Here is a 23,637-nt window from a genome sequence, read left to right as displayed (position 1 = left end):
ACGCGCAGTGTGACAAGTAAAACACACAGCTCGGTAGCAGCAGCAGCAGGACAGCAGCTGATCCGACCGCATCTCCTTAACGTGCGTTCAGTCCCCCCCTTCACAACTCGAGTGGCAAAGACGCGAAGAACCCCTTTGGGACGAGTGAAGCGAGCAGGGGGCAAAGCCCCCTAGTATACAGTATATACAGTATATATATACAGTATGTATGCAGGACGGTAAATCAAAAACTAACGGCCATTTGAAAACTACCCGGTAACTGCAACAGACAGAAGCTGACACAGTGGCTTATGGGTACTTTCAGTTAATCCCACAATCCCAGGGCAGTGTGTCCATTGTGACCAGGAGGCGGCGTTGCAGCACCCCAAACCCCAGACACACCTTCATAGACACAAGTCCCAGGTGCAGATATTAATTGAGATTATTAATGAAATGACCGTCACAAAGGCTTTTTTAATAAACACAATCCCTTCTCCAATTCCTCCACTCCTCCCCGGCGAGCTTGGTCCTCTTCATTCCAAACTCCAACTCGCCTGAATGGGCTCGAGCTCGAGCTCCTTTTATCTTAGACCCGGAACGTTCCACAGAGTAGGGATCACATATCCCTGCAACACCCCTTGGGCTGCCACCCGTGGCACCTGACAAGGCTACCCAATGAGACTCCGGTTCCCAGCATGCCTTGCGGGTGCCCGCACTACTAGCATTACCCAACCAAGCATCCTCCACTGGCCTATGCCCCGCTGGGATCCTAATGTGCCCACCTGCAAATTGGCAATGTTTGATCAGACTTCTGGCAAGGGCAGAGAACATCTTGCGTTACTTTGTGCCCACCTTGCCAGAGAACATCTTGCCTTTCTTTGTGCCTACTTACTGCCATGACCTCTTGGCCAGTGTCATCCACCACACCATGTGCATCTGGCTTTGACTACAGTAGAGTAACATAACGGCAGAGCGCTGTGCTATGCTGTGTGTGTTCAGACGACCCCATAAGCCATCGCCAACGTGTTCTGTCCGGCTAATTTTCATCTTCTCTTCACTTCCTAAAAGAAATCCTTGAACTGCGAGGCATCATCATCATCATCATTTTCAGAGCTCCACACCTAGTCGTCCACAACACTACAACCACCGAGGCCAATGCCTCACCCACCTGGCATGAAGTCCAAGTCTGTCTGCAGGAGTTCTCCACTTTGGCAGTTTGGCTTAGCCCATAAATCCCCCCCCCCCCCCCCCCCCCGAATTGTGATCTAAGCCCCCCCCCCCCCTTTTGTAATCAGCAGCGCCCGTTTGAAGCCATAATGACTCTTTGGGTTAATGATTTCCTCCTTCTCCAGCGGAGTTTTCTTTGCAGGCCTGGCGCGGACAGTTTACTGACTCGCCCGCTGACGGCAGTAAGCAATTGAGAATTCTGCACAAGTACCCCGTCTGAGAATTAGGTTTAAAAATAAGACCGGGGAACACGCATTTGTGTAATTATTTCTGTTCTTTTTTTCCATCCTAATGATGAAGCAATTACTTCAGGCATCGGTGGTCACTTGGGCGGGGGGGTGCAGGTATTGGGAATTTGCTGCAGGCATGAAGTGAGGACATCAAGCTCAGGTCAGGTCCGGTTGGGGAGCGTGTGTGTTCTCTCTGCTTTATTTTTAATCTCTCCGTCGGGTGACCCCTTCACTTTCTACACACTTTACCGTCTTGGACATTTCGGTTTAACTCTTTGAGGGCTGAATATTTTTTGCAGGCAACTTTGTTTTCTGAAAAGCACACAAAGCAAAGGTTTCCCATGTAAATCAACATAAAGCGTCCGCTGCTGTGGCTGCTGTCGACGCCTGTTCCGTGCCTCTGGTGGCTGAGTATGGACAGCTCGGTGGACGGTCAGAATGTGTGGAGGGCCGGCTGCCTGGCCTGTCTTTGAGTGGCAGTGTGACACAGTCTGGTTTGTACCTCCTGTCATTGTACAGGTGCTGGTCATAAAATTAGAATATCATGACAAAGTTGATTTATTTCAGTAATTCCATTCAAAAAATTGAAACTTGTATATTAGATTCATTCATTACACACAGACTGATGTATTTCAAATGTTTATTTCTTTTAATGTTGATGATTATAATTGACAACTAATGAAAGCCCCCGGTCCTTAATTGGGGGTCTACGGACGAATCGGTGGACGCCCAGCTTCTGATTCTCCAACTTTACGCCGGAAAAAAAAAAAGCTGTCACGATGGTAACGAAAAACGACACTCAACGTGACAAGCTAGAATCCAAATCGTGACGGGAGGGATTAAATACATACATACATATATATATATATTTTTTTTTTTTTTTTTTTTTTTTGCCACTAAAGTCATTATTTTAGCAAAAGTTTTGTTTTTTTTTATTCCTTCTGGAGGTTCGCAAATATTGTTCCACAATAACTAAATTCAAAAAGCTGATAAGGAAAAAAATCCTTCAAAAGTATAAAAGTGCGCGTTGATCAAAACTATAAACAGAGTAAGTCACGATACCTCCTCGAGATTCGTTGGTTTTAGCGATTGGCATGGCGGATGATTTTTATTTAATAAAATAGATATAAGCGAAGAAGTGAAGCAGTCAAACCCTTACTCCAAAATTTTAAAAACCTTTACTTGCGTTTCAATACAATGATTAATTAAGAATAAAAGGTATACTTGCTCAGGATTTCTTCATGTGACGAGGTGGCCGAGTGGTTAAGGCGATGGACTGCTAATCCATTGTGCTCTGCACGCGTGGGTTCGAATCCCATCCTCGTCGAAAATTAATTTAATTCTTACTATTTTTTAAAATAGTGAATCGTTGCACTCAACAACGTGCGCTTGTAATCGATGCAGCCGTGGAAAAAATGAACGATTTAATATGTTTTTGACATTTTAATATTTTTAGGTTTTTCCCATTTTAAAATATCGGAACAGCCCGTCGCGCTCTTCAAGTGAAAGGAATGTCTTTGCTGCCACCCAGTGGACAAAATGTAAAACGTTAGCGCACTGACACCAGAAGCGGATCTTTTTATTTTCGAAAACCACAACTATTACACAATATGCTACTCAAGCAAGCACATAATAGCGTGACCCGTACGACCATTTGATTTAAAATGAAGAAACGAAACAACCGTTATCTCCTTTGCAAAGGGTTCATTTTGCCATGGGCCAATGGTGAATATGGAATCGATTAAATATGTATGGGAGGATAAGTGAGGATTACGCCGATTTGCTTTAAAGCAATGTAAAACAAACAGAATAAATTAATCAGCGGATGACAAACATGATAAAAGCACCTAAGTGATGATGCAAATCATAAGGCTGGACGGTTGCATCCATCGACTTTCTAAACCCGGGGAGTAAGGAACCCCAGAGCAAATCCTAGCAAGCATCAGGCAGAAGGCAGGAACAATCCCGGGACAGGGCGCCTGTCCATCGCAAGGTGAACATTTTTTCCTACGTCATTCACCATCTCGTACACATATGATGGATGACAAGCTCAAAATCAGGCGTTCAGACACATCAGACTAAGAGCGGCAAGCTGACCCCCTCAGCAAAGCGAATCATTAACCCCCCATTGTCTAAACCTGCTTTATCCTGAGCAGAATCATGAGGAGCTGAAGCCTATACCATCAAGCATTGGGTACAAGGCGGGAAAACCTCTGGATAGGATACCAGCAGATCAATGGGTGAACACACACACACACACACACACACATGTAGAAACACATTCATCAGGAGCCAGATTACCACCCAGCCATCTTCCTAACCTGCTAGTCCAGGGCAGGCTAAATCTGTGAGGCACAAGCCATAAGCACAGCTCTTTTCCTGTTTACCGGCTACCCCTCAGACTTTAGAGACAATACCACATCATGACTTTTAAGATCATGTTAGATCTATTGGCAGTGGGCAGAATAAAAAAGACAGGACACTAGTGGAGGACTTTGTTGAATAACTCAACCGCCTGCAGCTCAACATCTGTAAGATAAACCAGAGGATGAAGCCCACCCAGTCCCCAGTTCTCAATGATGTGCTATATGTCACTGTATACCCCTCCGTGTGTGTACATATATGTGACAAATAAGATCTAAATCTGCCTCGTGGGGGGAATCTGAACAACAGGCCTGAGTGGAGTACCAACACCAATACTGTATGACAGAAGGGTGAGAGTCGCCTCGATTTCCTGAGGAGGTTGAGGTCGCCTGGTGTATGCAGGCCACTCTTTCGTTTTCTAACAGTCTGAAGTGTGCTGGGGAAGTGGCATGAGAGCGAGTGATGCCAACAGACTAAACAAACTGATTAAAACGTCTGGGTCGACCGTCGGAGTCGGTGGTGGAACAGACGGTCACTCGGGATGCCGCTTACCCTCCTGGACAAGGACACTCACCTCTGTACGAGGAGCACCTTCAGGAGCAGACTGGGACAACTGTGAGGTCGTTACTACCCTCAGCCATCCGGCTCTAAAACGAGGCACCCCTCAGCCAAGGTGGTCTTGTCCTCTGTGTGCTGAGTGGTACTGAGACGGTCTACCAGACATCTTAACTGACAATGATGCCAGATAGTGAACAGTTTCAGGAATAATGTCACAAAAAAATACATTTATCATCTGCATTCATTTTATATTGAAAAACAGTCATTACCGGTTAAATTCGATGAATTATTTTTCATGTGACCTCCTTAGTTTTATAGTACTTATTGATTATGAATGAATCTGTTATCCAAATAAAGAATCCCAGCACCACGTAACGGCAACAAGTGGTTATCTCGCAGTAACGACCTGAAAAATCAATTATCACAGCTAAAACTTAGAATATGCTTTCCCTGAAATGCAAGGTGTAAATGCTTTAAATATTTCCATTGGACTATTACCACAACCTTTTAAAAGAGTCATTATTTCTTTAGGAATTGTTTATAGTACAGTACAAAATTCATCATGTTATACTGACCAATAAACTCCTTATAATAATAAATTATCAGATAAAGTATCTATCTATCTAATTATCATTTACTGCGGTGGGCTGGCGCCCTGCCCGGGGTTTGTTTCCTGCCTTGCGCCCTGTGCTGGCTGGGGTTGGCTCCAGCAGACCCCCGTGACCCTGTGTTCGGCTATAGCGGGTTGGATAATGACCGACTGACTGACATTTATCGTTTATTATTTGTTTAGCCAAAAATATTAACTCAGTTTTCAACAAACAAAGTAAATCAATTGTTCTAAATTGTAAATCCATGAAGGGAAAAGTTATGTTTATACATAAGCAGAACTTGTTTATGGAAACTAGCAAACTTCAAAGGAATTTTTCCAACTCAAAATTGTATTAAAGCAGAAATTCTATAGCACCGACTTTTTGAAATACTAGATATACCATATATTATTCTTATTTTTCAAATATTTTTTATTTTTAAAATTGCATTGGCGGTTTAAAAGTCTAAAGCATGTAAGCCCGTTAGTGGGCGACGTGCAATATCTCTAGCATTACCAGTTTATAAATTTGAAGCATTTAGCCAGTGGACGACAAAAACTTTAAATAAATTAAAATAACGGGATTTACTCCTCCACGTTAAATTACAAATTCTAAAATCCATTTTTCAGTAAGTGATGTTGGTACAGCTAAACAAATCACAGCTCCCAGCACGACCACTCCAAATGCTGCAGTCTCTCCATTTGACGCGTCATTATAACGCGCCCGGCCAGGCAGGAGTCCTTGCGGCTTTTTTTTTAGCACCGCGAGATGTAAATCTTTGTCTTCAGCCAATCACAGCCCGTGTTTGTTGGACTCGGAGTTATATAATCTGATACAGCCCGCCTAAAGCACTCATTAAGAAAGGTTGGATAATAGTAGTAGGACTGTGCTGACTGGCTCGTAGATCCGTGCTGTTAGCTGATTTTTTTAAAACAAATATATTTATTGTAATTTGAAATAATTTGGATTTCAAAATGTTTGAGTTTAGGGTACAAAAAGCGGTAAGTTATTGACAATCACGGTATTGTCATTTGATCAGGCGGCCAACGCCCCCTTTACTCTTTCGAAATGTCCGCCCCCCTGCATCCAGTCACTCAGGTTGCCTTCTATTTTTAAGAAACGTTTCTTATTTATTTATTTACATTACATACATGTAGAATGGCGGTAATTTCCAACTACCGAAAAATGCGTTCGCTTACACTTAAACAGGCAAATGAATGAAAAAAAGCAGCGGCTGGGTGTTGCACTTGTGTCTTTACACTGGCAGTCTGCGTCTGTAGTGCACACAGACGCCCACCCGCATTTCGAATCATTGCATGTGAACGAGTTAATTACTGGATAAGAGCCTGACTTTAAATCAGTGCAGTTTTACCAACATTCATCCACGAATTCAAAGGCATGGCTACACACATTAGATTTTTTTTGCCAGTTTTCCCAGTTCAGTGCTTCTTCCAGCACCATTGAGCACAACACAGGGACCTGTCCGTTCTCATCCAGCGACAGATTAGCGTCCTAAATTAACACACTGCCGGGACAAGGTGTAATTGTGCACATCTGATCAGACCTTGTTAACTCGAAGCTGCTGCCAAAGCTCAAGTTTTATTTTATTGCACTGCTTTGTGCTTTATTAACTGTGAATTCAAAATAGTGGAACACTGAAAATAAGCCGCCTAATCCTATTAATATATCGATATAATTATGCGCTAAAATCAATACATTTGGCCAACACTGTCTTGATCATTCATTTTAGTTCCCACTATCTTTGTAAAGTTGTCTAGTCCACAATGCCTATGAAGCTACTGCTGGCCGTCACATATCATGGAGGTCAGCTAAGTCAACACCAATTATAAAGCATCTTCCATCTTATTTAGTACCCTTGATTATACTGTGGTCCAGAGTTCAGGACATGTTATCAAAATGAAGAAAAAAAATAAATAAATATTAGCAAATCATAAATAATACGTTGCACAGAAAAAAGAGCAGATTGCAAACATAAGAAATACACATTAGGACGTGCTGCAGGTCACCTTGGAGGAGGAAAGCGAAACTCTGAAGCAGTGAAAATTGTGAAGAAAATAAAGCCGTAAAACAGTCAAAAACTGGCCAGCCTGCCAGTAACATGACCACATAACCTGCCCAAAGAGGGGCAGAAAAAGACCAGGAACCTCAACTGTGCTGAGCACCTCGGGCATGAAGTTGGCATTCAGTAGCAGGGCCTCCCATCGAGACACGGTGCCAGTCTTAGTTACAAGATGTGACACTGAAAAGTGTACACAGATAGATAGATAGATAGATAGATAGATAGATAGATAGATAGATAGATAGATAGATAGATATATAAAAGGCACTATATGATAGGACAGAAAATGTAAAGTATAATATGTAGATAAAGTACTATATACAGATACAGTAGAAAGAAATGAAAGACACTATATAACAGATTGGTGTGAAATTTATTACAGATGGATGTGAAAGGCATCCTATAATATATGGATAAAGAAGTGTAAAAGTGAAAGGCACTATATAATAAATAGATGTAAAATGGATTGTAAATTTCGCTATACAAGGAAATGAAGCAGATTATAAAATAGATAAACAGATGTAAAAGGTGCTCTATAATAAAGGGACATGAAAGTCATTACAAACAGATGGACAGGGATGATGCTATGTAATAGACAGACAGATGTGAATGTCATTACTGACAGACAGACAGACAAATATGAAAAGGACTATACAACAGATTGATATGAAGGTCATTATAAATAGGGATGAAAATTACTATATAATACATGTATATATATATATATATACAGTATATATAATACAGTAATTAATTGCAAAGTATCGATATATTAAATGTAAAACTCATTACCAATATATAGACAGAAGGTTGCCAGTTCAAATCACATTACTGCCAGAAGGGATTCTTCTCCGTTGGGCCCTTGAGCAGGGTCCTTAACCTGCAATCGCTCCAGGGGGTGCTGTACAATAGATCACCCAGTGATGTGACCCCCAAGGGGTATCCGATGAGTACATTTCGTTGTACCTGTACAATGACAGTAAAGTTGGATCATAAGTAGCAGAGGCCATACAACAATGCACCAGGCTGACGAATTAAAAGTAAACACACCATTACAGATCCACCTTTTATTATTACTATAATTAACTTTTGTTCTTTGGTATTTTTATTTACTTACTTATCTCACATAATTGTATTAGGGGCATTATGATGTATTTTTTTCATGTATTATGTCCATGCTAAAGGAGAATGAACCAAAGTGTGTGTTACACAAACAGACAGACAATAGTACTGCTCTATATGGTATGCACATACATTACATAGTTGTGAAAGGCGCTATATAACAGACAGACCAACAAGTGCATGACACGGCCTGGACTATTTGCCCTCCACACAGTATTGGCACTCTGTACCTCGGTAGCCTGTTAACCATTTTGGTGGACAGCAGGACGTCCACCGGCACCCCCAAGTTTATCAGAAGCCCTCCATTGTGTTGCTACTGTACCTAATATTGTTACTTCTTTTGATGCAATATCTACTTAAATCTGAATTTTATCCAGGTGTAACCAGTTTTGTTTTCGGACGGGTGACATTTCCATCTCGAGGTGCTCAAACTCTGGTCCTGTCCTCGACAAGGACGAGCGAAACACGGGGGTCTTAGCCAGTCGAGCCAAAGGACAGCTTCTTCAGCACAAGTGGGGTCTTGACTTCAAGGTTATCTTTTCTGTAGCCGGCTCACTCCATTAGGCTCTGCTACACAGGTCCTTCTGTGGTGATTTTGTCTGATTTGAGAATATTTGCTAATCCAGTGTCATTTGCAATTGTACCCAACTCATTTTTTGAAATTTTATTCTCACCTATTTCTTATAATTAAAAAAAACTCAGCAACCTCAGCACTGGCTGCAATGGCACCCCACCTCTGAACACAATGTCCTCAATTTAACCTGACGCACTCTGTGTTCTTCACTCCATGCCCTTAACCCCAGCCCCTTGTAGGTTCCTGATTTATGTTTCCCTGTTTCTTCATATCATGGGTGACATTCCGCCTTCCACTGCTGTCCATTACTTTGATTGCCTCCTGGTGCGAAAGTGTGGACCAGCGGAGGACTTTAAACCATAAAGCTCGGCCACTGCCTTTTATTTGCTGGGTGCTGTCAATCGAGTCCCCTCACTTGCCCTGAGCGCTAATGGAAAAATGATGCAGAGTGTGCAGCTCCATGAACCTGCGCTTTCAGGAACAGGCCTGGCAAGGCTAAAATTACAAAAAGCAATTCATGGCTTCCCTTTGGTGCTAAGCAGTGGCTAGTACTGCGGCCACTTGGCTTCATCAGCCTGCCCTGCGTTATGATTATGGGTTATTTTGATCAGTTTTTACCGTTTACATACGTGTTTCTTATGGAGCCTATGAAGTTACAAAAACTTCTGCATGCGTACAAAGTTTTACACTTTTGAAGTATCTTGTGGGCACGCACATCTTTCTTCAGCTATCTCTTATTGCCCTTTTTTTCTTTGCACGTGTCCCTTTAGGGGCTCCGTAGTTTTTAGTATTTTTTCATAGGAAACCAATATTGGTTGTTTATTTGGTTCTCTTTGTTCATTTTAAAGCTGTTAATATTTTTTAATGTAATTTTGACGAGATCAACTCTGGCCCACCCAATACCTTCAACTGGAGAGTCTTATATCATCTTTCATGTTAAAATTCAATTAACAAAACAAATTGCAACACATTGATGAGTTTGTACCCCTAAAGATCTCTTATATGGATGAACTCCCACCGTATTCAAAACTGTTGAGACAATGCATAATACTGAACCCTGACCCATTGTTTTTACAAATAAACTTGGCATTCAGTTAATAAAATCATCACTTCAAGCCTGGATGGACCCCCAGCCCATCATAGGATCATTTACTCGCACACACACACACACACACACACACTCATACTCGAAAATCTACCAATAAATCTTACCATGCATGCTGCTCAGGGTGACAGACCCCTCAGAACCGTAATCCTTCCCGAGATGGCAGGGGTTCAAACTCGACCCACCGGATTACACAACAGCCCTCTCAGCCTACGCCCACACTGCTTTGTTTTCATTGACAAACTTGGATATTCCTCTTCGTTTTTGACTTTTGTCCACACTGCCTTGCCGTTTTTAACCCCCAAAAAATGGAGACTTTTGAAGACGATCTCCAGGGCCGTATGTTTTTGAAAACGCTCACTCGCCGTTTTGATGCAGATGGATGAAAACACAGGATTTCGAAAATACAGACTCTTAATAAGCACTCGGATTTTTTGGCGAGTATTACATAGCCCTTCCCCGATTGGATCCTGCCCATCACAACATCTCATTCACCCTTCAAGGAAGAAAAATATTCTAACATAGCTGGGCATAGAGGAGTAGCTATCATGGTCGCTTGTTGTGTTGCTTACCTGTCTGCATCTAAATTGTGTTTTGTACGGTTTGAATGTTGCACACGTGCGCACAAGGCAAATAATTTACTGTTTGCTACAGCTTTGCAATAAATCCTGTGGCCAGCCATGTTACCAATTGTTTTAAGGATTTTACCACTGATGCATGTATGCTCATTGTAGGCAAACATCCATGTCATATGCGCTTTTGGACATTTAAGTGTGGGTGGAGGTACTTTAATAAACGATGTGAAAATGCCAGTGTGGACGGAGATCGTTTTTGTCTGAAAATGATATTTAAAATGTCAACATAGTAATGTGGACATTAAATTAGAATGGCCCAGTCAGGCTATAGTAGGACCTCTTACACTTGGCCCTCCGATTGCACTCAACTCTAGGGGCGGAGTGGTGGCTCTGAGGCTAAGGATCTGCGCTGGTACCCAGAAGGTTGCTGGGTTCGAATCCCCGTCACTGCCAAAAGAGATCCTTGAGCAAGACCCTTAACCTGGAATTGCTCCATGGGTACTGTATAATGGCTGACCCTGCGCTCTGACCCCAAGGGGTATGCGAAAACTAACAAAATCCTAATACAAGAAACTGTATAAGGTGAAATATAGAACACTGGTTACAATGATATTTAAAATGTCAACATAGTAATGTGGACATTAAATTAGAATGGCCCAGTCAGGCTACAGTAGGACCTCTTACACTTAAGGCGAAATAAAGAACAAAAAAAAAAACTCTCCCGAGGTTACATCATCAGGAATTTGCCCAGGATACCCCCTTTAAAGTTCTTATCTTCCCTTGGGCAGCTGCTTTCGGCCGCTGTACTAAAGGAGAACACTTGTCAGCCTAGGGAAAAAGAAGTGGCCCGAGATTTTGTGTCCTGCTGCCTCCATCTCAGGGAGGACAGCAGAAGTGAAGAGGAGAATCGCCCACCCGGGGTGAATACCTTAGCACAGACCTCTCAACTCTGCTCCCTCGGACCCAGCAATGGAAGAAAATACACAAATAATCGGGAACCGTTACCATTTATCTTATAAGTCACCATTGCTTAAAGGTTAAACCTTCACCGACTGTCCCCACACACATCCCTATGGGACAGTCATGCATCTCTCTCCCCATTTCTTATTACTTCCATTAAAAGATGTTACGATTGAAATGAGAAATGCTAAGGGTGTGCCTAATGTTTGTTTTGATGGTTCACATGTGTCTTGTTCCCGTGTGTTTTGTAGGTCTTGCATCCTTGGAAGGAAAAATGCAAAAAAGAACCACCCTTTGACCCCATTTTCCACTTCGATCACACCAGGTTAATTCTACTTTCTTTTCTTTTGCCTTTCATTTGTATTTGTTCACCTTAAGAAGGTCACTGATAATTCTTGTGTACATACATACTGTGCATTTTTGATTGTCTTGCGTGTTATTTTGCGTTGTGCCTTCAGTTGTGCTGTATTTGAGTGGTTACATTTGTTGGTGTGCAGCTCCAGAGTCTCGCCGCCGTTTGCATGGAGTCTGCATGCTTTTCCTATGTGTCTGTCCTCCTGCTTCCTCCCTTGAGAGGCATCTCATAAGTTGATTAGTAACTCTAAACTGTCAAGCTCTGTGCTTCATAACCGATTGGTGTCCTATCCAGGCCTGGTTGCTACATTGACCACAGAAAGGTCCCAAGCCATCCCTACTTTTATGGAAACCCTCTGTTGGAATAAAAACAGTGCAGTGCTTTGAATTGAACTGAGGTAAATGAATCAGGTCCTTGGCTTACTCCAACCCTATGATTTGAGCTGTCTTCACTTTGCTTCTTTAATTTCAGCCAGCCAGTAGATCAATGACATAATAAATATTTTAGTAATATAACTTGTGGAGAGTCACAATGGTTAGCACAGATAACAGATTAAGCTATATCCAGCCTGATCGTCGTCAAAGTCGAGGTGCCGCGTCTCAATGGGTTTTTCCTTGGTCATTTTCCACCCATATCCCCCAAGATCTGCACATCAGGCCCCTTTGAGAGCGAGTGTGTGTTTATAAATATCAAATCAAATTTTATTTGTCACAATTATAAATTATACACACAGTCAGAGCTGGCTGTGCAAGAAATTTTTGAATTGAAGACCTGCCATTCCCCCTCAGTCATTGGTTAAGAGTGCTGCCTTCAATTCAAAAGTGCAATCCCGTGTGAAGGGACTTCCTGATTGTAGACTAGTAGTTATTTATCTAGAAATATTTTAGCAAAGAATACATGCATTAGGCATGTTGTGAGCAAATACCTTGACGACCCGACGTGAATTATTCGACATGACCATCAGGAAATGTTTTTGATATTGTTTGCTGTTGTCAGGCCTTAGTTATGTTTGGGTCCCATTCCATTAGAATCTTTGTTAGGTTCATGCACCATGAAAACTTAAAATAAAAACAGTTTTATTTTCTATCACTACAACACTACACCGGGCAAGTAAGATGTCAAAAAGATTTTGTTTTTGGGTGCATTTAGAGTGTGTGTGAAAGGATGGATGAATGTAGTGCCTGAAATGTCAGAATTAAAAGTATAAAAATAATTAATGGACGTAGTTGATTGTACAGTGTACCAGATGTTCACTAGATTCCCTGCAAGTCACAGAGGAAAATATTTCATAATTGTCACCGGTGTGAAATTGCTTGGGGCCATAAGCCTCTCCATCTCATGTAATCCCAAGCCCAGGACCTCAGAGTCAGTAGGTGGCAGCAGCTCATCATGTTGCCCAAAAGGAGAACTGCTTTTGGCAAAATTTGCAAACAACGTTCTGACTTCTAAACTGCAAGGGTCTCCAATGACACAGCAGCAGGCTCTGTCTCTCTCGCTCCTTCTCTCAGCCATATTGCCACACCACTTCACTCATCTCTCCTCTGAGTGATCCAAGAAAGGCCTTTCAAATGTCTCTCCATTTCATGTTCTGGCTGCAAACCTGGGGCCTCTGGGTCAGTAAGCTGCCGTTGCCATTGGGATATGCATAAAGAAGGGTGCTCTGCCATCCTAAGGTACCAACCCACTCAGACTCAGTGGCATTTCAGGAAGGTGAGGCGCTGACAGGGCTCAATGTCCTGAGCAAATCTCTCACCAAAGAAAAATGGTGCAGAGACCTGGTTTGAAGTTTTGTTAATTATTTTCTGGTTAGAATCATTTTACTCTTTTTGTTACATCAAAGAACATTTTGGAATCATTAAGTGCATTTACGTGCACTTTAATAACCTGGTTTCGAAAATGCCTTGTATACCGTTATTCCGGTAAGAGAAACTGATATAATGGTCTCTGAGAAAGCAGGTTAACGTACGTAGATTTCTTTGCAAGAAACCAGGTTAAGTGGCCACGTAAATAAACCCTTAACCAGGTTGCAGTTAAGGATTTTGTATTCTGAGCATGTCTTTACTCCACGCACCTATCCAGCAGCCACAAGTAGAGAACAGTGGAAGCGTCCACAAAGATAAACTCCTAATTCTCCTGACTGAAATAATCTGTCTTAATATTTTAAAAATTGCTAAATTTATAATGATGATCTGAATGAACAGCGCTAAGCTCAGCAGCACAATCTCAGGCGAAAACAGGCTCCATGCTCGTTTTCAAATTCACAACAGATAAATAAATAACGTTTATTTTTCTTCTTATAGATCGCTTTTTTGACATTGGAGTGTTTTGCCAAAAGAGAACTCCGTAAATGGGCTTGAGAAAGTAAACAGGCTTTTTAAGAAACCGGATTCCCGCCTTAACCGGGTTACTCACCTTATCCTGGTTTTGTGTGTGCATGTAAAGGCACTTATGTTGTTTTTACACACTCCCCATCATGTTTTGGCACCAGTACTATGGCATGACTACCCTTTGCCAAAAGTCACGCTGTTTGTTGTAATCTCTGCAATGGTATATATTATGTCCATCAGCATCCGAGATTGCAGATGAGAAAAAAATGAAAATAAAAAAATGTTCTCATCAGTTCACCTGTAGGGTTTTGAATTTTGCTTTTGTTTTTTAAATTTGATTCTTGATTAGTGATTTGAATGTATGACTCAGTTTAAATGATTTTTCCAGTTTTGACTCTGCACGTTTCAGAATTTCATGTCATCTCCCAGTCAGTTTTGTCTTCTTGGCCTGCCACACTTCATTGTGTGGCATAACACGTGGGTCCATTTGGGGTGTGGGTGAATGAAACAGGAGGGGATGAATGCTGAGACATGAGGGGTCATGGGGTATAATGTTCCTGAGGTCGCTTAATTTTCCGAGTTTGTAGATTTCTCAAATGAAAACAAAAGTTACTTCAAATTTGGTATTCCTATTTTGTCTGATCTCTTTCTTTCTTTGGTATTTGACTATGAGTTTCTTGTTGTACTGTTTTCTTTCGTTTTGTTTGTTGTTCCTACAAAGTCAAAAGTACATGTTGTATATGAATTATAGGGTTTTGAATCCCAGGGAAGATGATTTTCACATTCATTTGTTGCTTTATACAATAGTTGAATTTTGATAATGTCTTATCCAGGGCACTTCCAGGATTTGATGGTATCAGGTTCTAATCCCACTTTAAGGAGGTGTAGGAGTATTCTACTGCAAGATCTTGGACTCTCATTTAACCACAAAATATCTTACCCTGCTTGAAGTGGAACCATATTACTGTTGGGTCTCCGTTTTGTTGGCGTCTTGTTCCTCCTTGCGATGCATTTTCAATTTTACTCAACTATCTTGTCTGCCCCTCTCCAAGTTTCCAGCGCATGGAGAAGAGTGAGGGGTGAGGTTTGGGGGTGGCTCAGGTTTGCTGATATACCTATAATGTTGCAAGGAGTGAGATTCATCTCTTACTTGCTCAACTTTGGTTAAATGATTGCACTCTTGTGCAGGGAGTTATCCCTTGGGGTTAAATCAATGCTTGTGGGAGTTTGGTCTCCTTGGGGCTTAGCTGTATATATATATATATAAGTGGCTTAAGCCTCTGAAGCAGTAATGCCACCGACCTTATTGTGATGCCATATTGTTTATTGTGGAGCACAATGATGTTGTGAATGGCATCAATTTTTTCCTAGAATCACAGCAGTATGCAACGTGTGACACCATAGGATTCCCGTATTGGTATGCACTGCTCATTTTTGTTTCTCTATTCCTGGTAACATACTAATATTTTTCTTAACCTTGACGACAGGTCTTTTCTGGTTTTGAACTCCTGCCTGTTGTCTCAACTATGTCTCTTCTCTTAAAAGCTTTTGCTGTCTTGAGTCAGGACAACTTAGATGCCATTTTGGGTTTTGTCGCTTTGATCGGTTATCAGTCTGCACTTTGTTTGGACTCCCCCTCTTACCTCTTGGTCCTTTCACTTGCCCTTGTAGCATTATGTGTGACACATGATGTCATTACTTCAATGGTATGAAGGTCGTTGTTGCACATTTCTTGGTTGTTGAACACTGGATCCAAACGGTGCAGACTTAAAGTTATTTCTGGCCTTTACTTTTGAGCTTTCATTGTCCAGTTTTTTTCAAAATCACCTATTTGGCCCTGATTTTGTGTACTTTTTTTGGTGTTGAACTACTTCACGTTGTTTTTGGCTATGATTCTGGTTACGCATCTTGGATTATGTTTACTAAAGTTCAATATTTGACATGTCCATACTTCTTCTGAATCTGATTCCATTTTCTGTCTTAACTGAAGTTGCCCTGTGCCAACAGTACACCCTTTCAGTCAGAAACTTGGCCAAGGAAGTTCTCCTTTATCTACACTGGCTGTACAGGGTGTTCTGTAATGCAAAGGTATCAAGTTCACATCAACAAGTGGCTGAGATGGATGGTAGCATCACCACAAGTGATTTTCCTCCCTCAAAGACAATAATGTAAAAAATAAAAATGGAAAAGTATTCTAACTATATTGCCTTTTGTCATTAGATTGATGCCAAAGGTTGCAACGTATAGAAACAAACTTGGACAACTTGGCCCATCACCAGAGGTTACCATGTACTCTACAGCAGACCTTCACAGACTATGGACGAATGCTCAGCCCACGGACAAAAAAGCAGAGACTACCTGTGTCCGTGAAAAAGATCTAGAAAGGGAACAAGAGAAATGGGCAAGGGTACGTGACACTGGTGACATTTCAGTTTATACATTTTGACACTTTAGATATATTCTTAAATGGCTGCGTCATTTTATCCTAGTTTTCAGTGCGTGGCATTAGCCTTTCATAATAAGCAACTTTAAGGCTGCCTTCCCTCTTAATACTAATGCTGCTGACTCCTCTTTTGCTTCAATTACACCAACTCAGAACCATCCATCCATCATCCAACACGCTATATCCTAACTATAGGGTCACGGGGGTCTGCAGGAGCCAATCCCAACCAACACAAGGGCACAAGGCAGGAAACAAACCCTGGGCACACACACTGACCAAGCACACACACTAGGGACAATTTAGGATTGCCAATCCACCTAACCTGCATGTCTTTGGACTGTGGGAAGAAACCCACACAGACACGGGGAGAACATGCAAACTCCATGCAGGGAGGACCCGGGAAGCGAACCCGGGTCAACTCAGAACCTTAAGACGATTTTTGCATCCCAGCTCATTGTCCATTTTATGACTGATTTTATGAAAATTTCTCCTTTTGTGCTCCTAGGAAGCAGAGGAAGAGTGGAAGGCTCATCATACACACACTGCTCGGCCAGACAGGAGAAATGAAAGTGAACTGGAAATAGAAAAAAGGAAAGAAAGAGAGAATATTCTCCGAAGAGCCGATGAAATGATGATGGAGAGGGAGCAGGAAATCATGAGACTGAATACGGTAAAGGCTGGGCTTTCAAAGGGGTTTAGACTCTGTGTGTTCATGCTATTGGATCTCACCAATGGTTTGCGTGCATGCAGTATTGATTTGTGTAAATGTGTCACTGGACTGTCATAAATGTCACCTTCATGTCCTTCAGAATGCATTCAGGCACCTTCACTTTTTTCACATTTTGTTGTGTTGTGGTGTTGTACTAAAATTATTTATATCCATTTTTTTCGCTCATCAAACAACAATAAATACCCCAGAATGACAAAGCAAAGCCCATTTTTTGCAATTTTTTAAAGAAATATCACATTCTGAGACCGTTTACTGTGACACTTGAAATCTGGATCAGGTGTATCGCTTTCTATTTATCATTGCTGTGATGATTCCATTCCTTGTTTGGAGTTTACCAGTGATGAATTCAATTGAGAGACACACACCTGCCTATAGAAGGTCCCACAGTTGAGAAAAATCAACCTATGAGGTCAAAGGAAATGCCAGCAGAACACAGAGACAGGATTATGTTGGGTCACAGATCTGGGGAAGGTTATAAAGAAACTCCTGCAGCACTGAAGGCCCTCAACAGCACAGTTACCTCCATCATTCTTAAAAGGGAGGAGTTTGGAACAACCATGACTCTGCCTAGAGCTTGCCACCCGGCCAAACTAAGTAGTCATGGGAGGAGAGCCATGGTAAGAGAGGTGACCAAGAAACTGATAGTCACTTTGGCTGAGTGCCAGAGAACCTAAGTGGGGAGTGCAAAATCTTCCAGAAGGAAAACTACCAGTGCTTCATTAATCTGGGCTTTATGGCAGAGTGGCCAAGTGACATATGAAAGGTGCCTTTGCAAAAAGCGACCTAAGGGACACTCATAGACAATGAGAACAAGATTTGTCTGGTCTGATGAAACCGAGATTGAATTGATTCAAAGCATCATGTCTGATTGAAACCAGGCACTACTCATCACCTGCGCAATACAACTCCAGTAGTAAGGCACGGTGGTGGCCGCATCATGCGGTGGGGTTGTTTATTGGCAGCAGGGACTGGGGGCTAGTCAGCGTTGAGGCAAAGCTGAAAAGAGCAAAGTTTAGAGATGTCCTTAATGAACACCTGCTCTAGAATGCTCCGGACCTCAGACTGGGACAAAGGTTCACCTTCTAAAAGGACAAAGCAAATACAATACAGGAGTGGCTTAGGGACAACTCTGTAAATTAACTCGAGTCACTCAGGCAGAGCTTGAACTTGAAGCCAATCAAACATCTCTAGAAAAACCTGAAAACAGTTGTCCACTGACACTCTGATGTGCACCTGACAGAGCTTAAGAGGCCCTGCAGAAAAGATTGTCTCAAAAATCCCCTAATAAAGGTGTGCAAAGCTTGTTGTGTCAAAACTAAGAAGACTCCAGGCTACCAAAGGGGCTTCAACAACATCATACACGTTACGTTTGCAAATCAGTAAAAACACACAGAAACCAATAGTATGAACATGAAAAAACAATATAGTACAGGAGGAAATGCTTCCAACTATGACCTGCTGAGTCCATCACATTGCTCTCGGCTCACAATCCTTGCTGATTCTTCTACTCATTTGGCATTTTTTTTCCCTTTTGCTATTTCTCAGCTTCTTCTAGCTGCTCAGTGCCATGCTGTGCAAGAAGATCAAAAAGTCCTCAAAAAACAAATGCAAAAAGTAACCGAAGCAGAAGAGATGAGGATACACAATTTGATGGAGGATGAACGGCGAAAAGCCATTAAAAAGGAGGAGCAAAAGATGGCCCTGAGGAGACAGCAGATGGTCGAGTACGTATGAATATTCACTTTCTCCCCCCCACGCTTGTTGTTTTTCCACTGAGAGGAAAAGGCAGGTTAGTTTACCTAAGGGGTTGGGAGGTAAAATGTGAGTTAAGAAACCAGGCCATGTTCAGTACCAGAATATCAATACATCATCAGGCCTAACCCCAAAGCACTACACCAAAACTCTTAAGATAAGAAATAAAGAGTAGCCTTCCTAAGTCATGTGACTGTGACAGACATGATCATTACATTACTAGAAGTGTCCTGTACAAATATGGCAGAGTGTCCACAGTGGTTAAACAATGTTTCTCTACATTCTCATAATTGATTGTTAGCGTTACTTCAAATAGGCCTAAAATTTAGATTATTTATTTGGTTCTGTTATAATCTGGGATCTTTACTTTTTATGAATCTCATTCAGGTTCTGATGTTTATTTTTCCACTTTTGTCCATACTTTAATGGCTGTTTAATTGTTTGCCCCACTTGAGCCACCATTTTGTTTCCTTAATTTTTTGCTCACTTGAGCCACCATTTTGTTTTCTTAGCAGTTCTGGACACCTCTTGTTAGGACAATGCTCTTTGTTTTTAAGGGTGTGTCCTTAGAAGTTGGGATCAGAGGGGTAATCAACACAATGAGTTAAAATGTTGGCTGATCGCAGGGCCATCTTAACATGTGGGCACAATGGGCATTGGCCAGGGCCCCCAAATGTTTCTGATGTCTATGTGTGTTTGTGTTTTGCTATTAAAACATGGCATTTTTGCTGCTAAGACGGCCCTGGGAAAGTTAATTTCCTCATACGAGTTGGTATCCAACACCTTAATTTTTTTTTTAAAACGTCCTTTTGCTGAAAGCGTATTTTGGCTTTGTCTTTCTGGATTCAGCACTTGTTCTAACACATTTTATCTCTCATTTTGTTTTTTGTAACCTCCTAGTTTTGACCTTTTTTCGTTCTATATGTCTGTCTTCTGGCTTGCTCTGAAATCTTTCGGATCTGTCAGAACAGGTTTGCAACTTATTTTCATTCTAGACTCACCAATTTTGCATGCAGCCCATGACTACTAGAGTAAATAAATAAATTAATGAAAATAAATGAATCCCGTTCGTTTAGGAATACGCCCATATTGGTTGCATGATCACATTAAACTTACAGAGAAAACAAACCGTAAGAAAGTGCGAAATACCACGACTGCGGAAATTAAAGCTAGATGTATACTTAGTGTATTCAGTAGGACAAACAGGAGATCCAAAGGAACAAAGATGGTGGGTAAGTGGCACATTTTTAAGGTTTTGTGTAGGAATTAGCAAGAAACTGATTGGGGCGTTCGGTACAAAGCAATTGTTAAAAGTTTCTCAACATGCTTTAAGCATAATACCAGAATGCAAACTACAAAATGAGACAAACTGAGATCGATTAAAAGTGAACATGACTCACCAATTGTGAACTTGGTTAAAATAATCACCTGCAGCCACTGGGATTCTGGCAATGGTGCTAGTAATAACCCAGAGATCAGGATTTGATTCTCTTATCTATCAACTGTCTGTGTGGAACTGTCATCCTCCAGTCTTGTCCATAAGGACTTTACGGTAGCTACTCTGGTTTCCTCCTACATCCTCTATAGCAGGGGTGCCCAACTCCAGTCCTGGAGGGCCGCAGTGGCTGCAGGTTTTAATTCTCACCCTTTTCTTAATGAGTGACCGGTTTTTGCTGCTAATTAACTTCTTTTGAATTCATTTTATTTGACTTGCTCAGACTCAGACCCCTTTTCTTTTTCCTTAATTAGCAGCCAAACAATAATGAGATACAAAATGAGCCAAAACAGGACCAGCAACTTGTGACCATCATACAATATCTGAAAATAAAGAAAGGTGAAGGTCTCAGGAATGCTGATCTGCTCTTAGAAAGAGAAAATCCACAATTTTGGACATGTCTGCTATTGCACAATGAGAGCCACAACAAGCCATGCAATTAAAGAACGATTTTAATTAACGACGAGACTGGGCACCTCATTAAGCAACTGGTTGGAGTGAAATTGGTTGGAGTTTGAGGCCCTGACTTAGTTGGTCTTCTGTTGGCTCCCACATTTCACATTTCACTTCTGTTTGGGTGCCATTGAAGGAAGAAATTAAGCAATTAAGAAATTCAGGGAAACAAATCTTAAAAAAAAACAAAGTCAATTAAAATGAATTCAAAAGAAGTTAATTAGCAGCACAAACAGATCACTAATTAAGAAAAGGGTTAGAATGAAAACCTGCAGCCATTGCGGCCCTCCAGGACTGGAGTTGGGCACCCCTGCTCTACAGGGTTCATTATCAACTCCCAGTTTGCCCAGTATGGTGAATGTGATGGTGTATGCTCTATGACAAACTGGGAGCCCATGCAGGGTCGTTTCTGCTCTGCACCCAACACAGCTGGAATAAATTTTAAGAAAACTGCAGGACAGATGAATGAGTTAGTGGTGAGACTTCTTTGTTAAGACATGACTGCCTGTGTCGTTTCCCATTTTTTAGGCTTGGAAAATTTCAAAGACAACAAATGCAGGAGAAGAGAGAACAAATCGAAAGAGACAAACAGTTTGAGAGGGAGTTTCATAAGACCGACATTGGCAGACAGGTACTGATGCAGTTACACCTTGAAAGTTAAGGATATATTACTGAGAGTGGCTGAATATTCGAATATTTTGTGCTGCAATTGGTTTCCTTTTTCAGAATACATTGATCTCCCATTCTGGATTTACAAAAGAACTAGAATGGTTATGTGATGAACAAAAAAAGATGCAAGAATTAGACGACTACAGACGTGCTCAGACGGAATCTCCTTGTGTATATTTCAGCAGAGAGAAAAGGTATACTTATCATTTTTAAATGATATTAGGCATCTGGGACTAAACATATTAATTCTTACTGATCACAATGTTTGGCAATGTTGAGTTAACTTCAAGAATATTTCTGTTAATTTTTTTCAACACTTTTATTTTTTTAAGTGATTTGATTACGATATTTTGTGCAATTTTTTCATGGGCGGCATCATATTGCTTAATGTTTCTGTGAGCAGTTGTCGGTCACCAAACACGTGTTGTGCTACATCTCATGTCACGGCTCAATTATTGAGAAAATACTGGGGCACGTGAATGACAGCATCTGAGTTTTAGGATTTCTAAATGATTCAAAATTCTTGAGCTTATTTAATTTTTTAAATTTAATAAACGCGGGTGGCACGGTGCACACCTTGCAGTAAGGAGACTTGGGTTGACATCCCAGGTCCTTCCTGCATGGAGTTTGCATGTTGTTCCCGTGCCTGCGTGGGTTTCCTCCCACAGTCCAGAGACAGGCAGGTTAGGTGAATTGGTAATCCTAAATTGGCCCTAGTGTGTGTGTGTGTGTTCACCTTGTGATGGACTGGCGTCCTGTCCAGGGTTTGTTCCTGTCTTGCTTCCTATGCTAGCTGGGATGGTCTCCATCAGACACCCACTACTCCATTCAGGACTCAGCAGGTTAGTAAATGACTGACTGATTATGCAACACAAGTTATTTGAGAATTTGTTGTGGATGTTTTAATATTGTTTGCTCCGTTGAAATCCACTATATCAGGAATTTTTAATCACTGTTCTCATTTTTTCCTCATCCATTACTAGAAACCACATGAGGTAAGTGTGCTGCTACCATTAAGGCAGCCACAATAGAAATTAGAAAGACCAGATCAGTCAAAACGCGCATTAATGTCTGTAACAAGAAAATCAGCTTACCCAGGAGAAAAAGCCGAGACACAACAGACAACTCAAGAGTCAAAAGAATCCAAAATTCAAAAATTTAGATGAGGATCTAGGAGAATACTGTGTGTATTCAGCAGGTTTGTCCTTAAATTATCACCCGGTATCTGCAAAAAAATAACAGGAATTGAAATGGTTTTAGAAGACTGTCAGGTCTGGCTGAAGATGAGGCATCTTGTGCCTGTCACAAAGCTTCTTTTAAGTCAGGGGTTTGTCCTCACCTGAAGTTGATTGTAAAATGAACTCCAACTTCCAGTGTCCGGGTTCCTTATAGAGAAGAATGACTGAAAAGGGTGGAAGTGACAGAAAAGATGTCCTCTTCCATTCAAAGGGCAAAGTAGTGATGATCACTTTGATTCACTTTACTGATTTGATATTTAAAAACTACCAGATTAACTGAATCAATTCATTTGATTCAATAAATATAAAAACAAAACCGTTCAGGAGGTCTCCCCATGAATGAATCACAAATTATTTATTTAATGAGAATATATAATTCATATCTCTCTATTTTAATAAAAAAAACTTGGGTCGAGACGTGATCTTCTCGGAAGACACTTTGAACTCCTGTGAGACTACTTGCACGTCACGTCCTACTTACAAACAATTTCTCGGAGACACTTTAACGTCCCGTGAGACAAGGAAGTGAGACAAAAGGACAGCTGCTGTACAGGCTTTTAAATGATCGACACGCAGCGCGACATGCAGATCACGCAGAACAGATCAAGCAGCAGCTGCAGGGCCGTTCTTAGGCATAGGCAAAGTAGGCGACCGCCTAGAGTCCCCACTGCCAAAGGGCCATGCCCAGCCTTTTTTTTTTTTTAGCCATAACCAAATACAACTTACAGGTCCATATTTCAGAAGTACAAATTTTCAGTGGGAGAATTATCAGTATGGTTACATGTGAGCAGAAAGGAAACAGTGACAACAG

The 23,637-nt window shown here is 41.4% G+C and overlaps 1 protein-coding gene and 1 non-coding gene across 2 annotated transcripts in view; one reads left to right on the top strand and one right to left on the bottom strand.

Moving 5' to 3' along the window:
- Positions 1-23,637, bottom strand: part of brox (BRO1 domain and CAAX motif containing) — a 445,085-nt gene that overhangs the window by 281,680 nt on the left and 139,768 nt on the right. The gene's annotated exons all lie outside the window — the stretch shown is intronic.
- Positions 2,682-2,763, top strand: trnas-gcu (transfer RNA serine (anticodon GCU)). Its single transcript has one exon. It is a non-coding gene; the product is annotated as a tRNA-Ser (tRNA).

Source organism: Erpetoichthys calabaricus, chromosome 15, assembly GCF_900747795.2.
Source record: "Erpetoichthys calabaricus chromosome 15, fErpCal1.3, whole genome shotgun sequence".
NCBI lineage: Eukaryota > Metazoa > Chordata > Cladistia > Polypteriformes > Polypteridae > Erpetoichthys > Erpetoichthys calabaricus.
This window is presented reverse-complemented; position numbering and strand designations above follow the sequence as displayed.